Source organism: Mustela nivalis (genome assembly GCF_964662115.1).
Source record: "Mustela nivalis genome assembly, chromosome: 5".
Classification (NCBI taxonomy): Eukaryota; Metazoa; Chordata; class Mammalia; order Carnivora; family Mustelidae; genus Mustela; species Mustela nivalis.
The window spans coordinates 102,120,118-102,140,906 of NC_139024.1; the positions used below are offsets into that span (position 1 = coordinate 102,120,118).

The following is a 20,789-nucleotide window of genomic DNA, read 5'->3' on the forward strand; positions in this document are numbered from 1 at the left end:
CCTCTGGCAGCTCTCAGTTTGTTTCCTGTGATTGAGTCTCTTATGGGGGGGGGGTGCCTGGGTGGCTCAGTGGTTTAAGCCTCTGCCTTCAGCTCAGGTCATGATCCCAGGGTACTGGAATTGAGCCCCACATCGGGCTCTCTGCTCAGTGGGGAGCCTGCTTCCCCCTCTCTCTCTGCCTACTTGTGCTCTCTCTCTGTCTAGCAAATAAATAAATAAAAATCTTAAAAAAAAAAAAAAAGTCTCTTATGAGGTTACCTGGGTGACTCAGTTGGTTAAGCATCTGCCTTTGGCTCAGATCATGATCCTAAGGGCTTGGGATTGAATCCCACATCGGGCTCCCTGCTCAGTGAGGAGTCCGCTTCTGCCTCTGCCCTTCCCCCCACTTGTGTTCTCAGTCTCTCATTCACTTTCTCTGAAATATAAATAAATAAATAAATAAATAAATAAATAAGGTTTTTTTCCCCTCTCTGATTTTGTCTTTTATTTTTTCCTCTCTTCTGCTTTGATCCTCTGTTTTGTTTCTTAAGTTCCACATATGAGTGAGATCATATGATAATTGTCTCTCTCTGACTAACTTATTTCACTTAGCCTAATTCCCTCTAGTTCCATCCACGTCATTGCAGATGGTAAGATTTCATTCTTTTTGATGGATGAGTAATATTCCTGTGTGTGTGTGTGTGTGTGTGTGTGTGTGAACACACACTACATCTTCATTCATCTGTCCATGGACATCTGGACTCTCTCCATAGTTTGGCTATTGTGGATATTACTATAAACATTGGGGTGCAGGTTCCCCTTTGGATCACTACATTTATATCTTTGGGATAAACTGGGGAGTTTTCTCAGAAAGTTGAAAAGAGAGCTACCCTACGACCCAGCAATTGCACTACTGGATATTTATCTCACATTTTATTTTTATATTCCAATTTTTGTGGTGTGGATCCCCATCCTATTTGACTGGAAGAAATTCCATGCAGAGTATCTTCAGTTATTTCCAGAAGTTCTCAAAGAAATTCCCACGCTAACCTATCTCTCTTTTGCAATTGCCACGGGCTTCTGCTCCCACACGTCCAGCATTTGCTTGCAAGGCTATTGCTGAGGCTTTGCCAAAGCTGACGTTTTCCCAGGGCCACTGTCCATCATCAGAACACTGTCCATGCCGGAGTTGTTGACCCTCAGAGCTCCCAAAGGGTCTAGTCCCTGGGAGGCCTCCCTGTGGAGAGGACGGGAGAATGCCTCTGAGCTGTCTCAGTCCCAAACATACAGAGCCTCTCAGAGTTTCTTTGACTAGTTTCTCACCTAGTTTCACATAAGAACAAAACAGCTCAGAGAGGTTCTGGAACTTGTTTCTGCCGTCTCTTCTGGAGGGAGATCATGGCCAGGCTAGAAGGGGAGTAGATGCTTTGCCATCTCTTCCTTCTTTCTCTCCCGCCCTTCCACATCTCTCGCCAAACCCCAAGCCCTCCTTCCTTTTCCATTTACTAAACTGAAGCTTCTGTACACAGCAGCCATTGTGGGATGGAACAGTGGGAGTTGATTAGGGAGGGGGAGGTGTGTGTGTGGGTCCTTGATGAGCCAGTGGCCACACGAGTTATGCAGAAATCATTCCCAGTATAAAACTGGTGCAGAATGAAGTCTTAATAAAGGGTCGACGCTATTATTATATAAATAGGAAACCCCATTTCCTACCAATCCTATACTATAGGTTCTTCAAGGTCGCATTTAGATGCATTGCTTGCAAGAAGCCTGCTGTAATCTGTTGAGTATGAAGTCCTCTCTCCCTCTGCATTCTTTCCTAGGGCTGTGGTTACCAAGTAGCAAAAACCAGAGAGGTTTATAACAACAGAAATTTCTCCCTCACTGTTCTGAAATCCAGTTGTCAGCAGAGCCATCCCGTTTCTGTTGGCTCCTGGAAAAAATGACTCCTTGCCCCTGCGAAGCTTCTGGTGGCTCTCGGCAAACCTCCATGTATGTATCTTGGCCTGTGGCTGCGTCACTGCTGTCTGCTCCCACCTTCCTGGTTTGCCTTGTTTTTACAAGCTCTTTTCTCTCTGAATGAAGGACATCAGCCCTGCATTAGGCCCCACCCTGATGACCTCATTTTAACTTGATGATATTTGCAAAGACCCTAGTTCCAAAAAAGATCACATTCTGAAGTCCTGGGGGTTAGGATTTCAACATACCAATTTTGGGGGGGACACAATTCAATCCACAACATCCTCCAATAATCTGAACTCTAATACCAATTTTCATTTTTTTATGTCTTACATTCTAGTTGATTGTGTAATACTTTTTTTAAGTAAAGATTTTATTTATTTGAGAGAGTGTGAGAGAGAGAACAAAAACAGGAGGAGTGGGAGGCAGAGGGAGAGAGAGAAGCAGATGGGGCAGGGAGCCTGATTTGGGACTTGATCCCAGGATCCTGGGTTCATGACCTGAGCCTGTATTGCAATTTTTCGCAATTTTTCTTTTATCTTCCCTCACAACATTGAACACTCCAAGGACAGAATGTATTTCTTTTTCTTTTCTTTTCTTCTCCCCCCCACCCTCCCGATTTTACTTATTTGATGGAGAGAGAGAGCACATAAGCAGGGAGTGCAGCCCCAGGAGAGGGAGAAGCAGACTCCCTGCTGATCAGGGAGCCTCTTGTGGGGCTTGATCCCAGGACCCCTGGGATCAAGACCTGAGCTGAAGGTAGACGCTTAGCCGACTGAGCCACTCAGGTCCCCCAAGAATGTATGTCTGATTCACTTTTGTGTTCCTGCCAGTACCTGCCTGGCCATAATAGGTTTGGTAGTTCCTAAATGCTTGAGTTTCTTTCCTGACTCACGACCAGTCCATTAGACCTGAGCAAGCCGCTGCCTGCTCAGTATGTGCAGTTTTGAGTTTCTTGTGTTTTTGGCCCTTTGGCTGATATCTTTTCTTGAGAGAATATGGATCAAGAGGATGGTTTCAGCCTGGCTGAGAGGTGAAATATTTATGTTTTCGGAGAGTGAATAGTGGGCTTCACTCTACCAGGGATACAATCTTGTTTGTCCTGTGTATGTGTCTGTCTGTCTTTTTTTTCCTTCTTTTGCATGTTCAGCATCCTGCTGATGTCCTTAGTTACAGTTGCTATGGAAGTATTTTAATGTTTCCTGCTGTGCAGGGCGATGTGGTGCCCAGAGCCCTCTTTAGTACATTTGTGATGATGCCCAAACCATGGGTTTCACTTGCTAATTTTCTGGCCTGGTAACTGGTTGTCATCAGGGGAGTGATGGGCCTTTCTTTTGGTCCCCTGATTTATTACATTGATTTTCTTTTTCTTGGGTTCTAGAGCACTCATCATCTTACATACTCCGCTGATTATTTCACAGAATATAATGACAGAGCCAGCCCCATCTTCTTGTCTTTGAGTAAATCAGTGAACAGAGGCAGTGTTTTTGATACTAACATGGCGAGGGGTGATCTGAGCTTGTTAAAACACTCGAAATCTTTCAAGGAAGCAGAATTTAAGGATTGAGACTAATAAGTGGAAGACAGAAAGCTGGGCTATCTGGAGACTGGGACTCTGGTCTGTTTTATAAAATGGGAAAGTAAGTAATACGCATCACCTGCTTGATAGGATTGTTGTGAGGATAACGTGATTAATGTATACAAAAGCAGTTGTAAGGGGCACGTGGGTGGCTCAGTGGGCTAAAGCCTCTGCCTTTAGCTCAGGTTAGGATCTCAGGGTCCTGGGATGGAGCCCCACATCGGGCTCTCTGCTCAGCAGGGAGTCTGCTTCCTCCTCTCTCTCTCTGCCTGCCTCTCTGCCTGCTTCTGATCTCTGTCAAATAAATAAATAAAATCTTTAAAAAAAAAAGGCAGTTTTAAGCTGTACAATGCTATAAATGCTCTCAAATGCCACTGTGAATAATGTCAGTTACAATCTTAATGGTCTTGGCTCTGCATTTGACCTGGTGACCATGAGAAGCAACTTAATCTCTGGTAAAGACCCGAGTTGGCCTCTTTACTAAGCCATCTGGGCAAATAAATGTTCAGGCCATTTTGTAGCATTTTCAATGTCAAGAAGTTTTGGGTGTTAACCTTTTCTTTCTTCATCTTTTACTGGGGAGGAAAGGGATAATATGACTTTAATTAAGCTAAAAAGGAAGAGAAATCTTGATTTTTTTGGTGATCTTTTTCAGATTCTTTAATATAAATTCTCTCTGATGCATCTGTTGCTTGTTTGCTGTATTGGCATGTCCTGTTGTAATTTTATTCCTCCCAAGAAATTTTTTGTGTGTGACTTTGGTTTGGGGTAGACATTCGACCCCTTACTAGAACACATTTAGGCATGCAGACTTTGCTGTTCCAAAGAAAAGTCCTGAATGCATTAGTGATTTGATTTATGTATTCTAGGTTTTTTTTTTTTTTAAGATTTAATTTATTCATTTTAGAGAGCCTGAGCAGGGGGGAGTGTGGTGGAGCAGAGCTGGAGGAGGAGGAGGAGGGAAAGAATCTCCAGCAGACTCTGGTTATCAGGGAGCCCTACATGGGGCTCATGACCCTGACCTCATGACCCTGAGATCATGACCTGAGCTGAAACCAAGAGTCGGGGGGTGCTTGGGTAGCTTAGTCAGTAAAGCATCTGTCTTCAGCTCTTGTCATGACCTCAGGGTCCTGGGATCAAGCTCCCCTGCTATGCAGGGAGTCTGCTTCTCCCTCTCCTGGGGCTGCTCCCTCTGCTTGTGTTCTCTCTCTCTCAAATAAAATCTTTGTTTTTTTTTTTTTTAAAATACACTCATCTTAAAAACAAAAACAAGTGTAGGACCCTTGATGACTGAGGTATCCAGGTGCCCCATATGTATTCTACCTTTTGAAAATCTATCTATTCTAGAGATGTTCCAGAAATTGATATCATTGCAGTTAAACAGAATTCTTTATGAAGCATTTTGTGCCTGACAGCTCCAGATATATTCATTATGCAGCTTCTCTTGAAGCATTTTCAGTTTGCTCATTTGGAGCAATTTTTTTCTGCTGAATGCAGTTGGTTCCTAGACACTGACTCATTTTCCTAATACGAGTACACTTTTTTTTTTCCAGTTGCCTTTCTCCTGTCAGTATGTCATCCAGTTCTTCCTTAGTGTCCTGTCAGAATATGGTCAGCTCATCATGAACAGGAAATGGGCTTCTTGTCCACTCTTACGAAAGTAGAATTAAGTCACATATTTTGATTTTTAAATTATAAGAAAAGGAGTATTAAAAAAAAAAAAAAAAAGGAATGGCCAGAAACCTAACTAATTTTCATCCTCAGGACTGTTATAAGGAGCTTAAATAAATGAGACACCACAAAACAAAATCTGCAGTTTGCAGATTTTTTGAGTAGAATGGATCAGAATTTCCATTTTACTTTAAATATCAAATAGCTTAATGTGGTCAGTATAAATAAACCCAGGAACCAGAGTTTTCTTGGAAGACAACAGTGGTTTCATGTGGGCAGATGAACATCTCAACACAAAAACTTCGCCATATGCTCAGGACTATTTCGATGTATTTAGCTTTTGGTGCAAATTCCATCTGTAGAAAACAAACCCAGAAGACCTTACAAAGTCAAGGATAAACTCATTTCACTTAAATGCCAGTAATGTCAGCCCTAAAAATCAGAACTTTTAGTTCTGTCTAATCTAGTAATCACCGTGATAATTTTTGCAGCCACGGTTGCATAATTATGGGGACTGACCACAGTGACCATTTGTGTAGAAAAGTCTGAAGTTATTGAAGCATATAACATAGAGCACAGATTTGATTCAACTACGTAGATGATTCATCCCAGAAACGTTCCTCAGAGGGGTGCCTGGCTAATTCAGTTGGTAGAATATGTGACTCTCAGTCTTGAGGTTGTAAATTTGAGTCCAACAGTGGGTGTAGATTACTTAAAAGTAAAATCTTTGAAAGAAAAAATGTTCTTCATGAATTCCATTGAATTATTTGGTTACTTGCCCCGATCTTTCACTTTAGTTGAGGCTATATGTTGACTTTATTGAAATAATACCTTATAGGATAAAAATAGTTTATTCTGCCACAATTTCTCTTCATTGCTAGTTCAAAAATTTCTCCCGAAGTTTTGATGGGTGCCAGTTTGGAACCAATCTCTGTAAGCCTCAATTTTTGCATTTGTGGAAGGCGAAAACAACATAAAGCTGTTGCATTGATTAGTGGAATGGTACAAAATACTAACATATATTAAATACTCAGTAAATCTAGATATTTTTCACTTTTACTGATATTTACTGGTAAAGACGTGGCTTTGGAAGTCATTAAAGGTTTTGTGGCATAGCTCCTTAGCCATGAAAGACAAGTGTCTGATACAAATCTGCAAAAAAATACAGTGCTTCCAGATGCAAAGTGAATTACAGAATTTAAGCAACTACCCTCATGAATTAATCAAGACATGGTTTTACATTATTTGTTGATAGTTGCTTTGGAGCAGAGCTTGATACACAAAGGCTCACTTTGCTTGGATATTTTTATTACTATTTTGCCAATTTAAAAAATATTATCTACTACAATGTGATAAGAATTTGGGTGCAAGTAGTTTCTTTGGGATGTGACCCCAGCAAGCATGATCAAGGAGTGGGAAAGTAAGACTGGCAAGAAGGAGTGTCATTAAGGGTGACTTGATAAGCAGGTCACTGTAAGTGGGGGACGGGGCTCAATCCCACTCAACCCTCTGAGAGATTTCAGAACATGTTGGCTTTAAGCAAGGTCCTCCATTTAGCTCAAAACTGTACATATCTTATCACTTACCATCAATTTATTTTATTTTTTTATTTTTATTTTTATTTTTTTAAAAGATTTTATTTATTTATTTGACAGACAGAGATCACAAGTAGGCAGAGAGTCAGGCAGAGAGAGAGGAGGAAGCAGGCTCCCTGCTGAGCAGAGAGCCCGATGCGGGGCTCGATCCCAGGACCCTGAGATCATGACCTGAGCCAAAGGCAGCGGCTTAACCACTGAGCCACCCAGGCGCCCCCCATCAATTTATTTTAAAAGATTTTATTTACTTATTTAACAGAATGGAGAGAGCATAAGCAAGGACAGCAGCAGAGGGAGAGGGAGAAGCAGGCTCCCTGCTTAGCAGGGAGCCCAATCTGGGACTTGATCCCAGGACCCTGGGGTCATGACCAGAGCCAAAGACAGACGCTTAACCATCTGAGCCTCCCAGGCACCCTTCACTTTCTGTGCGTTTTAACCACATGAAAAAAGTTTGGGAAGCATTGCTATAAACCTTGCTTGGCAGAAATACAGAGACTTCAGCTGGAGAAATGAAAATTTAGTTAAGTAGTGGGTCAGAAGGTGTGAGGTCAGAAGTTAGAGGCTTTGGGTCTTTGTATACCTGGAAACCGAAAGGCAGAAATTGAGGTAAAAGCAGAGTCAGTGGGAGGAAACTACAGAGAGGCAAATGAAAGTTTGTATCCAAGCTGTCTGAAAAGTATTATGGACTGCTTGTGAAGGTCAGTGCATTATCTCATTTAATTCTCATGATAATCATGTGGATTGGGATCTTTAGTTTTTTCCCCAATCCCCCAAATGAGCCACCCAGGTGGTTTGCTTTCTTTCCTCCCTCCCTCCCTCTCTTTTTCTCTCTCCCTCCCTTCCTTTCTTCCTAACTTCCTATCTTTCTTTTTAAAAATATTTTATTTATTTAGTTGAGAGAGAGAGAGAGAGCGCGCGCGCGCAAGAACCAGAGCCAGGGGAAGGGCAGAGAAGCAGACTCCCTGCTAAGCCGGGTCTTGATTCCAGGACTCTGGAATGATGACTTAATCCAAAGGCAGATGCTTAATCAGCTGAGGCACCAAGGTACCCTCCAATATTAGAATTTTCTTAAATGGCAGCACATATCGACCTTGGGAAACAGGTTTAAGTTTTGCTTGTGCTTTCCAATGGTATAAACAAGAAATGACTCAGGTCAAATTAGTCTTGAAAAATACACTAAGATGGGGCGCCTGGGTGGCTCAGTGGGTTAAGCCGCTGCCTTCGGCTCAGGTCATGATCTCAGGGTCCTGGGATCGAGTCCCGCATCAGGCTCTCTGCTCAGCAGGGAGCCTGCTTCCTTCTCTCTCTCTCTGCCTGCCTCTCAGTGTACTTGTAATTTCTCTCTGTCAAATAAATAAATAAAATCTTAAAAAAAAATACACTAAGTTGGGGTGCCTGGGTGGCTCAGTGGGTTAAGCCTCTGCTTTCAGCTCAGGTCATGATCCCAGGGTTCTGGGATTGAGCCCTGCATCGGGCTCTCTGCTCAGCAGGGAGCCTGCTTTCCTTCCTTTCTCTCTGCCTGCCTCTCTGCCTACTTGTGATCTCTGTCAAGTAAATTAAAAAAAAAAAAAAAAGAAAAAAAAATACACTAAGTTAAGCTTTGTTAATATGACTACGCTGGTTTTGTCTGCTCATGGAATATTCAATGCTGGTCTCTGTTTTTTTATTTTAACATATCTGACATGTTTCTTTCACACCATTATAGACTCATTAATGGCAGAAATCTTGACAGTCACTGCTTTTTCACCATGATATAAGAATCCCTCCTATAATTTCAAAATTCAAGATAGTGGTTAACTGGGGCACCTGGGTGGCTTAGTTGGTTTAGTGTCCTATTCTTGATTTCAGCTCAAGTCATGACCTCAGGATTGTGAGATCAAGCTCCAGGTTGGGCTCTGAAGTGAGCGCTTCATTCTTTCTCTTTTCCTTCTGCCTCTGCCCACTTGTGTTCTCTCTCTCTCTAAAGGAAAAAAAAAAAAAAAAAAAGAAAAAAGGGAAATTCTAATATTATAACCAGTCACTGTGAAGAATAAACAGTCACTGCTTTCTCACTGTATGAGCTACTTGATAGCGCTATTTAACAATGAGCCTCATTCCATGTTCCTGATTTACAAACTCTTTTTGGTGTATGCACTGTGAACTTTTACTAATTATTACTTTAATGATTTACTGATTTTACTTCTGTTATTTCTGAACTTTTGACATATGCTAAGCCATCCATACTTCATATAATTTAAGAATTATTTCTTATAAGGATGCCTGGGTGGCTCAGTCGGTTAAGCCTCTGCCTTCAGCTTGGAACATGATCCCAGGGTCCTGGCTTCAAGCCCCACGTCGGGCTTCTTACCTTCTTTTCCCTCTCCCTCTGCCTGCTGCTCTCTCTGCGTGTTCTCTAACAAATAAATAAAATTCTGAGGAAAAAAAATTATTTCTTACATTAAGAATTTAATTTCTTATTTATTTTAATGGGCACTGAATGTTTTTGAATTACCTTTGATATACTAATAAAAATGGCTTGCTAATTGTTTAAAGCATTGATTATTAGCTACTCTCTTTAATTAGATTGGAATATGCTGTTTGAATCAATAATAGCTTAGGCAACCAGAGGTGATTAAAAAAATTGAGCATGAGAAGGTTGTGAATTAAAGGCTAGAAATGGGTGCGCCTGGGTGGCTCAGTGGGTTGGGCCTCCGCCTTCGGCTCAGGTCATGATCCCAGGGTCCTGGGATTGAGCCCACGTTGGGCTCTGTGCTCAGCAGGGATCCTGCTTCCTCCCTCCTCTCTGCCTGCCTCTCTGCCTGCTTGTGGTCTCTGTCTTTCAAATAAATTAAAAAAAAAAAAAAAAAAGGCTAGAAATGGAAACAAATAGGAAGCCCAGCTACTGAAAAATGCAGAAAGGGAGATTATGTTGAACTGTATCATAGAAGAGATCTGAGAGACACACAGAATTAGGTGTTGTGTGAAGAGGGGCTATGGAGCTATAGGAGTTGAACATAAGGAAGCAGGAGCAAAATGGTTTTCGGCTCTGCAGTGTTGTTTGGGCTTTAAGAGAATAACAGCTCTTGTTTCTGGCTTTGCAATTTCAGTGAGATTTAGAATAGCCCTATGAACATTTTTGAAGTGTTGGGGGCGGGTGAAAGGTTGTATGAATTATGTAAATTGCCACTTCAGTGGGTGGGGGCACTTGCTGGCTCCTGTTCCTCTTTGGTCTGGGGAAACTATTAGGGTTTCCCTTTCCTTCAAATCAGGAATGTAGCCAGAGTGCCCACTAGGTGGTGCTCACATTACTGTATGAAATTCCGTGACCTCTATTTAGTAGGATATAAGGATATTAAATGTTAGAACCAAAAGGCAGAACATATCTACGATTTGAGCCTCAGGACATGAAGTTTTCATACATTGAGATAACATGGCTTTTAAAAAATATAATGTGATATCAAAATGTCTGTGCATAAAGGGTGAAAGAAATGCTACCTCAGAGTCAAGGTTAACATTGTTGGTAAGAAAGCGAATTTCATTCACTATTTTTTTCTATTGAGCTTTAAGAATAATTGTAATACACTGGGTTCTGGGGCATTTATGAAGATCTTAATTTATATTATCATGTCTTTTGGCCACCAACATTGTGAAGAATCTCATTTGTACAGTCTTTCAATATCATCTCCAAAATGGATAAGATGTGGGTTGGTAACTCTGTAAAAGCAATGATTTGGGGGAAAGAGGGGGAAAAAGGTAAGCAGAATGAAATGCCAATTGCTGAGGCAAGGAAGCAAGGCTAGAGTAAAAAGGACATGCCATTACTGCTGATGGTTTCAGATTCCCTCAGGCACGAATTATCTATCATCTGTCTATCTGTATCTATCTATCTATCTATCTATCTTCTTATTTTTTTTTAAAGTAATCTCTGTACCCAGTGTGGGACTGGAACTCCCAACCCCAAGATTAAGAATCTCATGCTTGGGGCGCCTGGGTGGCTCAGTGGGTTAAAGCCTCTGCCTTTGGCTCAGGTCATGATCCCAGGGTCCTGGGATTGAACTCCGCATTGGGCTCTCTGCTCAGCGGGGAGCCTGCTTCCTCCTCTCTCTCTGCCTACTTGTGATTTCTGCCTGTCAAATAGATAAATAAATTCTTAAAAAAAAAAAAAAGGATCTCGTGCTTTACCGATTGAGCCTACCAGGTGCCCCACCCTCCAGGCACAATTTAAAAATATATCTGTTTTACTTTTCTGTTGTAACATTTAATATGGTCCTGGATCAATCCTTATATTGCTTTCTCCAGTCCTGCTCTTGGACTGCCAGGCAGCTAGAGGAACATCTTCTATCAGGACAGTGCGGTGCTATTACAAAGTCAGATTTTGGACGGAGGGCTGAGGTTCTGGAAAGATGGTAACTTTAATGTGTTTTCTTTGCTCTCACTGCCAACCCAATATAGTTCCTGCTCCTGAGCTACTTAGGCCCTGGATGTGAGGTGGCTAGCTCTGCTGGGGTCCTCATGAAAAAGCACCCTGGACTTTATACCCAAGGACCAAATGGAATCCCCCTTCACTCTTGCCTAAAAGGGAACATAAATGCCCATAGCAGCAGTTGTCATAACAGCAAACACTGAAAACCATCCACACATCAATTCATCACAGAATGAATGAATCAACTGTGATACGTTTATACAATGGAATACTCTGTAACACAGCCGTGATAAGGAACTCTAGAGCTCCATGTTTCCAAATGAAAACAAGCAAGTCTCACTGGTGGTATACTTGAGTATGATAAAATGAATAAAAAGTTAAAAAATACTGTCAAACAATACTGTATATATGTATATACATACACACACATATAGACATATAAGAGTGAAGGACAGTAGTTACTTTAAGGGAAGAGCATGGGTTGGGGACACATATACAGGGACCTTAATTATAACTATAATATCATGGTTTGTGAGCTGAATGATGGTGGAGACATCATCACAATATACTTTTTTTGCTTGTCTCAAATGATTAAAAGAAGAATGGGAGAAGGTGGGGAAGATGAGGAGGAAGAGGAGAACCAAGAGGGAGAACAGGAGAGGAAGAGGTAGAGGGGAAGAAGACAACTAAGGAGCAGGAATGGGAACGGACAGGCTAGGGAGTTGCAGGAGATACAGGATTGTAGGCAACTGGTCACCGCCCTGGCTGGCTCCCTTGGAAGAGCACGTGACTCTTGATCTTGGGGTTGTGAGTTCCAGTCCTACATTGGCTGTAGAGATTACTTAAATAAATAAAACCTAAAAAAAAAAAAAAAAGTCCCCTCCACAGAGACTTAGTACAAAAAGAAATACAGAAAAAGAGATCACAAGTAGGCAGAGAGGCAGGCAGAGAAAGAGGGGGAAACAGCGTCCCTGCTGAGCAGAGAGCCCAGTGTGGGGCTCGATCCCAGGACCCTCAGACCATGACCTGAGCCAAAGGCAGAGGCCCAATTCACTGAGCCACCCAGGTGCCTCTGAGATGGTAATTCTGAGGTTGGATTGTGTGACTGCTAATGACATCAGGTGAAATAGGACAGGAAAGCACCCTTTCAAATGGAGCAGATTAATTCATTCATTTATCAAAATATATTTGTTTAGTGTATGTGCTCCGCACTGTTCAAGGGCACAGCAGTGGACAAAACAGCCAAAATTCTGCCTTCATGGAGTCCAGGTCTCTCGCAAGCAGTCTTTCTGTGTCCAGCCCGTTAGTGTGGAACTTCCCAGCAAGGCACCCAGGGAAGGAGAGGGGTTTATTCATCCTACAGATATGCACTGAACACTTCCCAGATGGTACCCTCTGTAGGATGCTGGGGCTATGGAGTGAATCTTTGCCTTCAAGGAGCTTGGGGAGAGCCACATATGCACTGAGACATTTGCAGCTCAGTGTGTTGGAGGAACGCACAAATGACCTTGGGAACAGAAGTGGTGGGGAGTGTTGGGAGTTGGCTTCTTCTTGGCCATGGAGTTGATGGTCTTGGGACCATGACGGAATTCAGAGTCAGTGTGGGTTACCCGCGTGAATGAAAGATTCTGCCTGTGGACAGGTGGAGCTCTGTGTTCTAGGGCACTGGGAAGAGTCTGTTCTCCAAACCTGTCCCCTTACCCTGTTGTCTGCTCTCCTAACACCGTGTGTCATTATTAGAAATTCATTCCATTGCCTCAATACTGTCTTATTTTGAATAATAAGCTATTGTATCAAAAATATTGGAACACTGAAAAGAAATAAAATGGAAAAAAAGATATTTAATAAATTCTTTATACTCTAATTTGTAACCATATTGTTTGGACAAGAGCTATGTCTCCAAAATATCTTGTTGACAATAACATATAAATATCTGACATTCTGAGAGACATAATACTATAGATGGATGAAACGTGCCTGTGTTCTTATTTTCCTCTCCGAGTTTTCCAAGGGTTGAAGGGGACTGTAGGGAAAAGAGGAGCTGTGGGTGAGGGAGTGGCTTCAGCTGGGAAGGGACCCATGAAGGAGGTGGGAGAGGGTGTGCAGCGGGTGGAGAGGGGGCCTAGTTAGGAACCGCGATACACACGAGGAGACCTCTTTCCTCAGCATTGTTCTGGAACTCTGTGGAATATTTGGCCCCTCCCCAAGTGATAATGGCATTAATACAATGAAGCAAATAAGAACACAAGCAAAGACAGTATGTATTCATTGAGTGATTAGTTTTGTGCTTACTGCTTGCCTGGTATGTGCGGGGCCTGGGCCAGATCCTAGGAGCATGGCCTGAGCATCCATTAAAGGCACTTGCTTGTGACTGCTTAGAGTGTTTGTTCAGCTGCTCAAAGGGGTGACATTATGGTCTGTGAAACCTAAGCCCAGCTCACTGAGGGCATGGTACTAGAGGTTTGGCTTTAAAATCATGTCTCTAGGGGCGCCTGGGTGGCTCAGTTGTTAAGTATCTGCCTTCAGAGCTCATGTCATGATCCCAGGGTCCTGGAATCAAGGCCTGCATTGGGCTCTCTGCTCATCAGGGAGCTGCTTCCCCCTCTCCCACTTCCCCTGCTGTGTTCCCTCTCTTGCTGTTTCTTTCTTCATGTCAAATAAATACATAAAATCTTTTAAATAAATAGAATAAAATAAAATCATGTTTCTAAGTCCTGTCTCAAGAGGAACTTGAGCCTGTAAAGGTTTTGTAGGGTGGAAGCCACACATTATATTTGGAAAATTTTACTGCTTACTTGACTGGTCCCTCTCTTTTTAAACTTCTGGAAACTGCATTCCCTCAGTGTGGGAGGAGTGGGAAATCCCTGCTTCGCCCTTTTTCAATTCCCACATGGATAGATTGCTTATAAGCTGTCGGGAAAATAGCTTAAGGTACTACTAGAGAAGTTGCTCTCACCGTTTTGAACTTTTGTGGGTCAGTAACTGCAGTGCCCTGGGGAGAATTTTCAGGAATTCAGGACTGCTGGGTCAGACCACACCAGGCAGGATGCACCCCCCGCACCCCTCTTTAAAAAATATTTTATTTTATTTTTTAAAAGATTTTATTTTTTGACAGAGATTACAAGTAGGCAGAGAGGCAGGCAGCGAGACAGCAGGGGCCGGGGGTGAGGAAGCAGACCCCCCTGCTGAGCAAAGAGCCTGATGCCAGGCTCCATCCCAGGACCCTGAGATCATGACCTGAGCTGAAGCCAGAGGCTTAATCCACTGAGCCACGCAGGCACCCCAAGCCACCCCCTTTTTGGAGAACTGTATGACTAGATTGAGGCGAGTTTCTCTTTGCATATAGGGGCTTAGCAGAAGGTGGGTTGCTCTGGGCAGGAGGGCATTTAATGAATGTACTGAATGGAAGTAAGTAAGGTCTGAGGCCCTACTCTGTGCCAGCACTGTGCTAGGATCAAGGTGGAAAATGACAAGAGTTCTTGTCCTCACAGAGCTCACAGACAAGGGAGTGAGACAGATGAATGGAAGATAAATGCTAAAAGCAGGCAAAGTATGGTACTCTGGCTGTATGGGTTGACTGAATGGCAGGGAAGTCCTGAGCTGAATGCTAGGGGAGTAGCCCTGAATCAGGGGAGGATTTGGGAAAGGGCTCTCCACACTGAGGACATCCTACATGGATGAGATAAGCTGGGGGCCTGTATGTGGTTCCAGATGACCAGAAGGGAAGGAGGCAAGAGATGAGGCTGCAGAGGAGGGCAGAGCCCAGACGTCAGGAGGCCCCTCATCTGCTGTGCTGAGAAGTCTGGATGGCACCCTCAATGCTCCACAGAGACATCAGGGGATCTGGAGTAAGGCAGTGAGCATTTTTTTTTAAAGATTTTATTTATTTATTTGACAGAAATCACAAGCAGGCAGAGAGAGAGAGGAAGAAGCAGGGTCCCCACCCAGCAGAGAGCCGATTTGGGACTCGATCCCAGGACCCTGAGATCATGACCTGAGCCGAAGGTAGAGGCTTAACCCACTGAGCCACCCAGGTGCCCCAAGAAGTGACTTCCTTTAAAAGACACCCTTGAGGGTGCCTGGGTGGCTCAGTGGGTTAAGCCACTGCCTTCTGCTCAGGTCATGATCTCAGGGTCCTGGGATTGAGCCCCGCATCGGGCTCTCTGCTCCTCAGGGAGCCTGCTTCCTCTTCTCTCTCTGCCTGCCTCTCTGCCAGCTTGTGATCTCTCTCTCTGTCAAATAAATAAATAAATAAAATCTTAAAAAAAAAAAAAAAAGACACCCTTGGTACTTATTTGTCCCATCTTAGGGGAGGACCAAGTGACAGGTGTGTGTGTGTGTGTGTGTGTATTTCTCACTATATTGTACATTTTTGAGAGTAGGACTGTATATTCTTCATTTTTACAAAGGGTACAGTGTACAGCATGATATCTTGCTATTACATGTTAAATACGTAGTCTTAAAGCTTTATCTAATATCTTTTAGAATGTAAATTCTGTTGGGTATCTCCAACTGCTTCGTAAGTAGTTCTACTTCAATAATCTCATCTTGGGCACCTGGATGGCTCAGTGGGTTAAAGCCTCTGCTTTCCGGCTAGGGTCATGATCCCAGGGTCCTGGGATCGAGCCCCACATTGGGCTCTCTGCTCAGCAGGGAGCCTGCTTCCCTCCTCTCTGTCTCTCTCTGCCTGCCTCTCTGTTTACTTGTGATCTCTCTCTGTCAAATAAATAAATAAAAATCTTAAAAAAAAATCTAATCTCACTGCAATTTACATAAGAGTAAAATTAAAATAGCCACAAACTCCCATACCTGCCTCCACCATCTCTTCCTGTGATGGGCTGAATTATGTCCTTCCAAAATTTAAATGCTGAAATCCTAACTCCCAACTTCCTTGGGATGTGACTGTATTTGGAAATACGGTCCTTAAAGAGGTGATTAAGGTAAAATGAGGTCTCTTCTTCTTCTTTTTTTTAATTAATATACTTTATTTACCTGAGTGATAAGCTAGCTGGCTTTCCCAGTGCTCCTCCATATTTCTTTACTTACCAGCATTTTCTCAGGCATGTAAGTTTGGAGGTGTCTTTTCCAACACTTTCAAACCCTTTAATCTTCATGAAATATTTGTTTTGCTTGCTTGCTCTCCCTTTATCAGCATCGCTGTTAACTCTGGTCCATTCAATGTTGATTCTTATTTAATCGTCGCAGCACATTTCTCTCTACATACAGATCTTGGTATCTGATTTTTCTTTTATGATACAGTCCTATTATATGCTGATACTGCAACTCATACTGAATGATTGACAGTTTGACCATGTCAGATTGTTGCCTCCCTTGGAAGTGCCCCTTCTCTTTTGCAAGGCCTAGTAATTTGTGGATCGAGACATATAACTATATGCCTTGCCTTCTTTTTTTTTTTCCTTATGCCTTCTTTTCTTTCTTTTAATTTTATGGTTTATTTATTTTTTATAGTCATTTCTAAACCTAACGGGGGGCTTGAGCTCATGACTCCAAGACCAAAGAGTTGGATGCTTTTTTGACTGAGCCAGCCAGGCCCTTGCCTTCTTGCTGGCCTCTATCATCTGACTTATTCTTCGGACTTTGGCATATGTCCTTGACTTCCTTAGTCTCCACTTCTTAATCTATATGTCCGTTCTGTTCTTACACACATGTAGTATAAAATGCTGAGCTAATACTGACTATCCCCTAAAATCAAATTGGTGCTTATCCATATAGTATATCATATATACAAGTGGCAGATACTGAGGATTAACCTAGAGTCATGTTAGAATTTTTCGGTTTAGTCTCAGTCTTTTACTAGTTTGTGACTTTGGGAGAATCCTATGACTTTTTTCAGCTTCAACCCTAAGGTGAGTAATATTTAATTTCACTTGAATGTTAGGCAGAAAAATAGATAATGTGAGACATTTGTAGGTCACTAAGAGAGCAATATTTGGTGTTAGTTGTTGTGACTGGCCTTGACAATTGCCATATTGTGTCCTTCATTGTCACTGGTCCTGTCTTCCCAAGTTCCTGGTAATCTTCTTGAGGGCCCAGATCATGGGTCATACATTTTTTTTTTCTGCTTCCTACAGCATCTAGTTGTTGTTTCAAAAATACTGAAATTAAAAAACCTGTCCCCTAAAAATCACAGTAGTTGAAAAGCCTTGTTAAGTAGAGTGATTATTCAAGGTACTTCATATGGGATGGATCTGGTTTACCTTTGTTATCCCTGAATAATTTTAGCCCCCCACCCCCAGTAGAAGTGTACTTATTTGGATAACAAATCATAGTGTCACCCTCCCCATCAGTGGCCCTGCCTATAAAGAACAGTGGAGTTCATTTCTCAAAGATAAGAGGGGCATGGGCAACTTTTCTCTGAAGTAACAAAAGTCAGAAGATAAAGAGACTTGAATCCAAAAGTAAAAATCTGTTTAGGACAATATTTCAGCTAATGGCCATTAAAAAAGCCTGTGGGGAAATTTATTTTCCTTCATGTTCAGAGTTTCAGATAAGAGAAACCAGCTGTACTTGACCGCAGTATTGCCAAGTGCAGCCTTAGAATTTGACTTTTGGCCGACGTGTCTGGGTTCTGTACAGGTCGAAAAACTATTAATCAGACAGTTTAAGTGTGCATTGTTAAAAGTTAAAAATGTAGTCTGTGTTCTGATTTTAAATAGTTTTTGTTTTTCATTGCTCACGTAATACATGTACATGGTATTGGTGTGCCTAGCTAAAATGATGTCACAAAGAGGGTCTCCAGGGTGGCTCAGTTGGTTAAATGTCCAACTGGTGATTTCAGCTTAGGTCAAGGTCTCAGGGTCATGAGATTGAACCCTCTGTCAAACCTTGCATCTGACGCCACACTCAGTGGGGAATCTACTTGAGATTCCCTCCCTCTCCTGCCCTCTCCCACAGATGCGTGCATTCTCTCAAATAAGTAAATCTTAAAAAAAAAAAAATGATGTCACAAAGAGTAAAAATAAGTCACTCCCTTTAACACTGCTCAACCATTCAGTCTCCCTTTTCCATATGTGAATGGCGCAAAACAAAGAATGAGTACAAATAAATTGTAACTATTAAAGCATTATAGGCTGAAAAGAGTTTATGCAATATGAGTGTTTATATATATTTATATATAAGCATATTTTTTAAAAAGATTTATTTATTTATTTGACAGATCACAAGTAGGCAGAGAGGCAGGCAGAGGAGGACGGAGAAGCAGGCTCCCCGCTGAGCAGAGAACCGGATGTGGGACTTGATCCCAGGACCCCAAGATCATGACCTGAGCCGAAGGCAGAGACTTTAACCCACTGAGCCACCCAGGCACCCCTATATAAGCATATTTAAATGTATATAAACACACATATAAATAAACTTTAAGCATTTATGTATATCCATTAAAAACACATGGAAGGAAATAACGAAGAAACCTGATAGTACTTATTTCTAAGTGGTAGAGTGTTAGAGTTTTTTTACTTTGTCATATTTTATACTGATTTTTATAATAAAGATATATTTCATAATTAGAAAAGCGAAGTTACATTTTTTTGTTTTAAACAATTAGAATTCCAGTTTTACTTTACCCATAAATCATCCATTTAAGTGGGTTTTTTTGGTTGTTGTGTTTTTTTTTTTTTTGTCTCTCCCACCAGCTGGTGAGAGGAAATGCTGCCAACATTTTTGGTGCCAATAATTATTTCCACATATCAAATGCATCTATATTTTGAAATAAGATTATCTTTTATCAGTAAGAGTTGGATTTTATAAAAATAACAGTTCATTTAGGGAATGTCTGATCCAGGGCCTGGAGGTTTAGCCAGCACCAAAACGCTATTTTATTTTGGACTGAATTAGTCTACATTAATTACATTAAAAAGAATCCTTAATTTCTCTTCTTGCAAAGGAAATGTTTGCCATGAGAAAAGACTATTTCTGGGTAATAGCATATAGTGATTTAATGAGTTAGAATCATAGTCTCTAGCTTTGTTCTTAATGAACTGACTGATTTTAGGGAAATAATAAGAGAGTGCAAGGAGGGGGATAAAACGAAGTACAAAATTTCCAGGCGAGGACCGAAGTACTGCTTCCAATATCTTCTGAACGACAGGCAAGTCCCAATTGCCCATGTGTTTATCTCCACGTGAACAGGTCTGCAGCACCTTGACTCCTCATTTGCAGAATTGAGTGCATCCCTTCTTGCTACACGTCTCCCATCGATTGCTTGGTTCCCCAACATAAGAGCAAAACGTCTTCCCCAACCCCAGATAGAAATAACCTAAGTCTGGGTGGGAAGAATGGAGGAACTGGCACAACATCTTCTCCTGTAAGGACATACTCCTGCCCAAATTGTACAATGTGGATTCATCTTGAGGAAGCATGGACAGTCTACAGAACAACTGGCTAGCGTTCTTCAGAAGTGTCAAGGACACAAAGGGCAAGGGAAGGCTTGGGAGCTGTCTCAAATAAAAGAGACATAGAAACATGGCAGCCAAATATACCCTGGTATCCTCCACAACAAAGACATCCGTGGGATACTATCTTTGGGGTCAGCTGATGAAGCTTGGTAGGTAATTTTTGGTGCTACTTTGTACATTTTTATAAGTCTGAATTATTTCAAAGTGAAAATTAAAAAAATTTAGGCATCATTAAAAAAAAAATACCATTTTGCAGACTGGTACCCCATGCTAACAGAATGACAAGGCGGAAGAAGTGAGAAGGAGGTGTGTAAACTGGCTTAGGCAGGCTGGCCTGCAGGACACGTAGGGGCTTGACCCTAGGAAGCAGGGCTAGAGACAGATGTGAGAGGAGTTAAGTATCACCCCGGAGAGGAAAGTTTTAACTGCTGGAAGAGTGGGCTCTTGTGTAAAGGAGTGGATTCCCCTTCATTCTCTCCCTCCAAGTTCTGAGAAGTATTTGCCTTTTTTTTTTTAAATGGTAAAAATTGTGAGTTTTGTTCTGTTATTTTCATTTGTGTAAGATGATAAATCAAGCCTGGGATGCCTGGGTGGCTCAGTTAGTTAAGCGTCTGCCTTTGGCTCCAGTCATGGTTCTGGGGTCAAGTCCTGCATCAGGCTCCCTGCTCAGCGGGGAGCCTTCTTTTCCCTCGCCACTCCCCCTGCTTTGTTCTTTCTCTCTCTGTCAAATCAGTCAATCAATCTTAAAAAAAAAAAAAAGTGAAGCCCAAAGTGATTTACTGCTGCAGAAGTTAAAAATAATGTACAGAAAATGCATTTTGAAATAAAACACAGGTAAAGTAAAAAAAAAAAAAAAACAAACAAAAACAAAACAAAACAAAACAAAAACCAAAACAAATCTGAATCATTTTGTTTCTGCATTCTCATCCCTGCCTCCCCTGTCCTATTCTCCCATGTCCCATTTGTCACCTTCCAGTTCTTTTTTTTCTTAAGCTTTTATTTAAATTCCATTTGGTTTACATACAGTGTAATACTAGTTTCAGGTATAGAACTGAGTGATTCAACACTTACCTACAACACTTTATTCTCATCCAAATGCCCTTCTTAATTCCCATCACCTATTTCACCCAACCCCTACCCACCTCCCCTCTGGTAATCATCGGTTTGTTCCTATGGTTAAGAGTCTCTCT

General features: G+C 41.9%; 1 long non-coding RNA gene across 1 annotated transcript; it reads left to right on the forward strand.

Annotated features, from left to right (window-relative positions):
- Positions 1–1,839: 1,839 nt before the first annotated feature.
- Positions 1,840–19,842, forward strand: LOC309865093. Its single transcript, XR_014311948.1, has 2 exons — positions 1,840–1,971; positions 19,334–19,842. It is a non-coding gene; the product is annotated as an uncharacterized lncRNA (long non-coding RNA).
- The last annotated feature ends 947 nt before the right edge of the window (positions 19,843–20,789 follow it).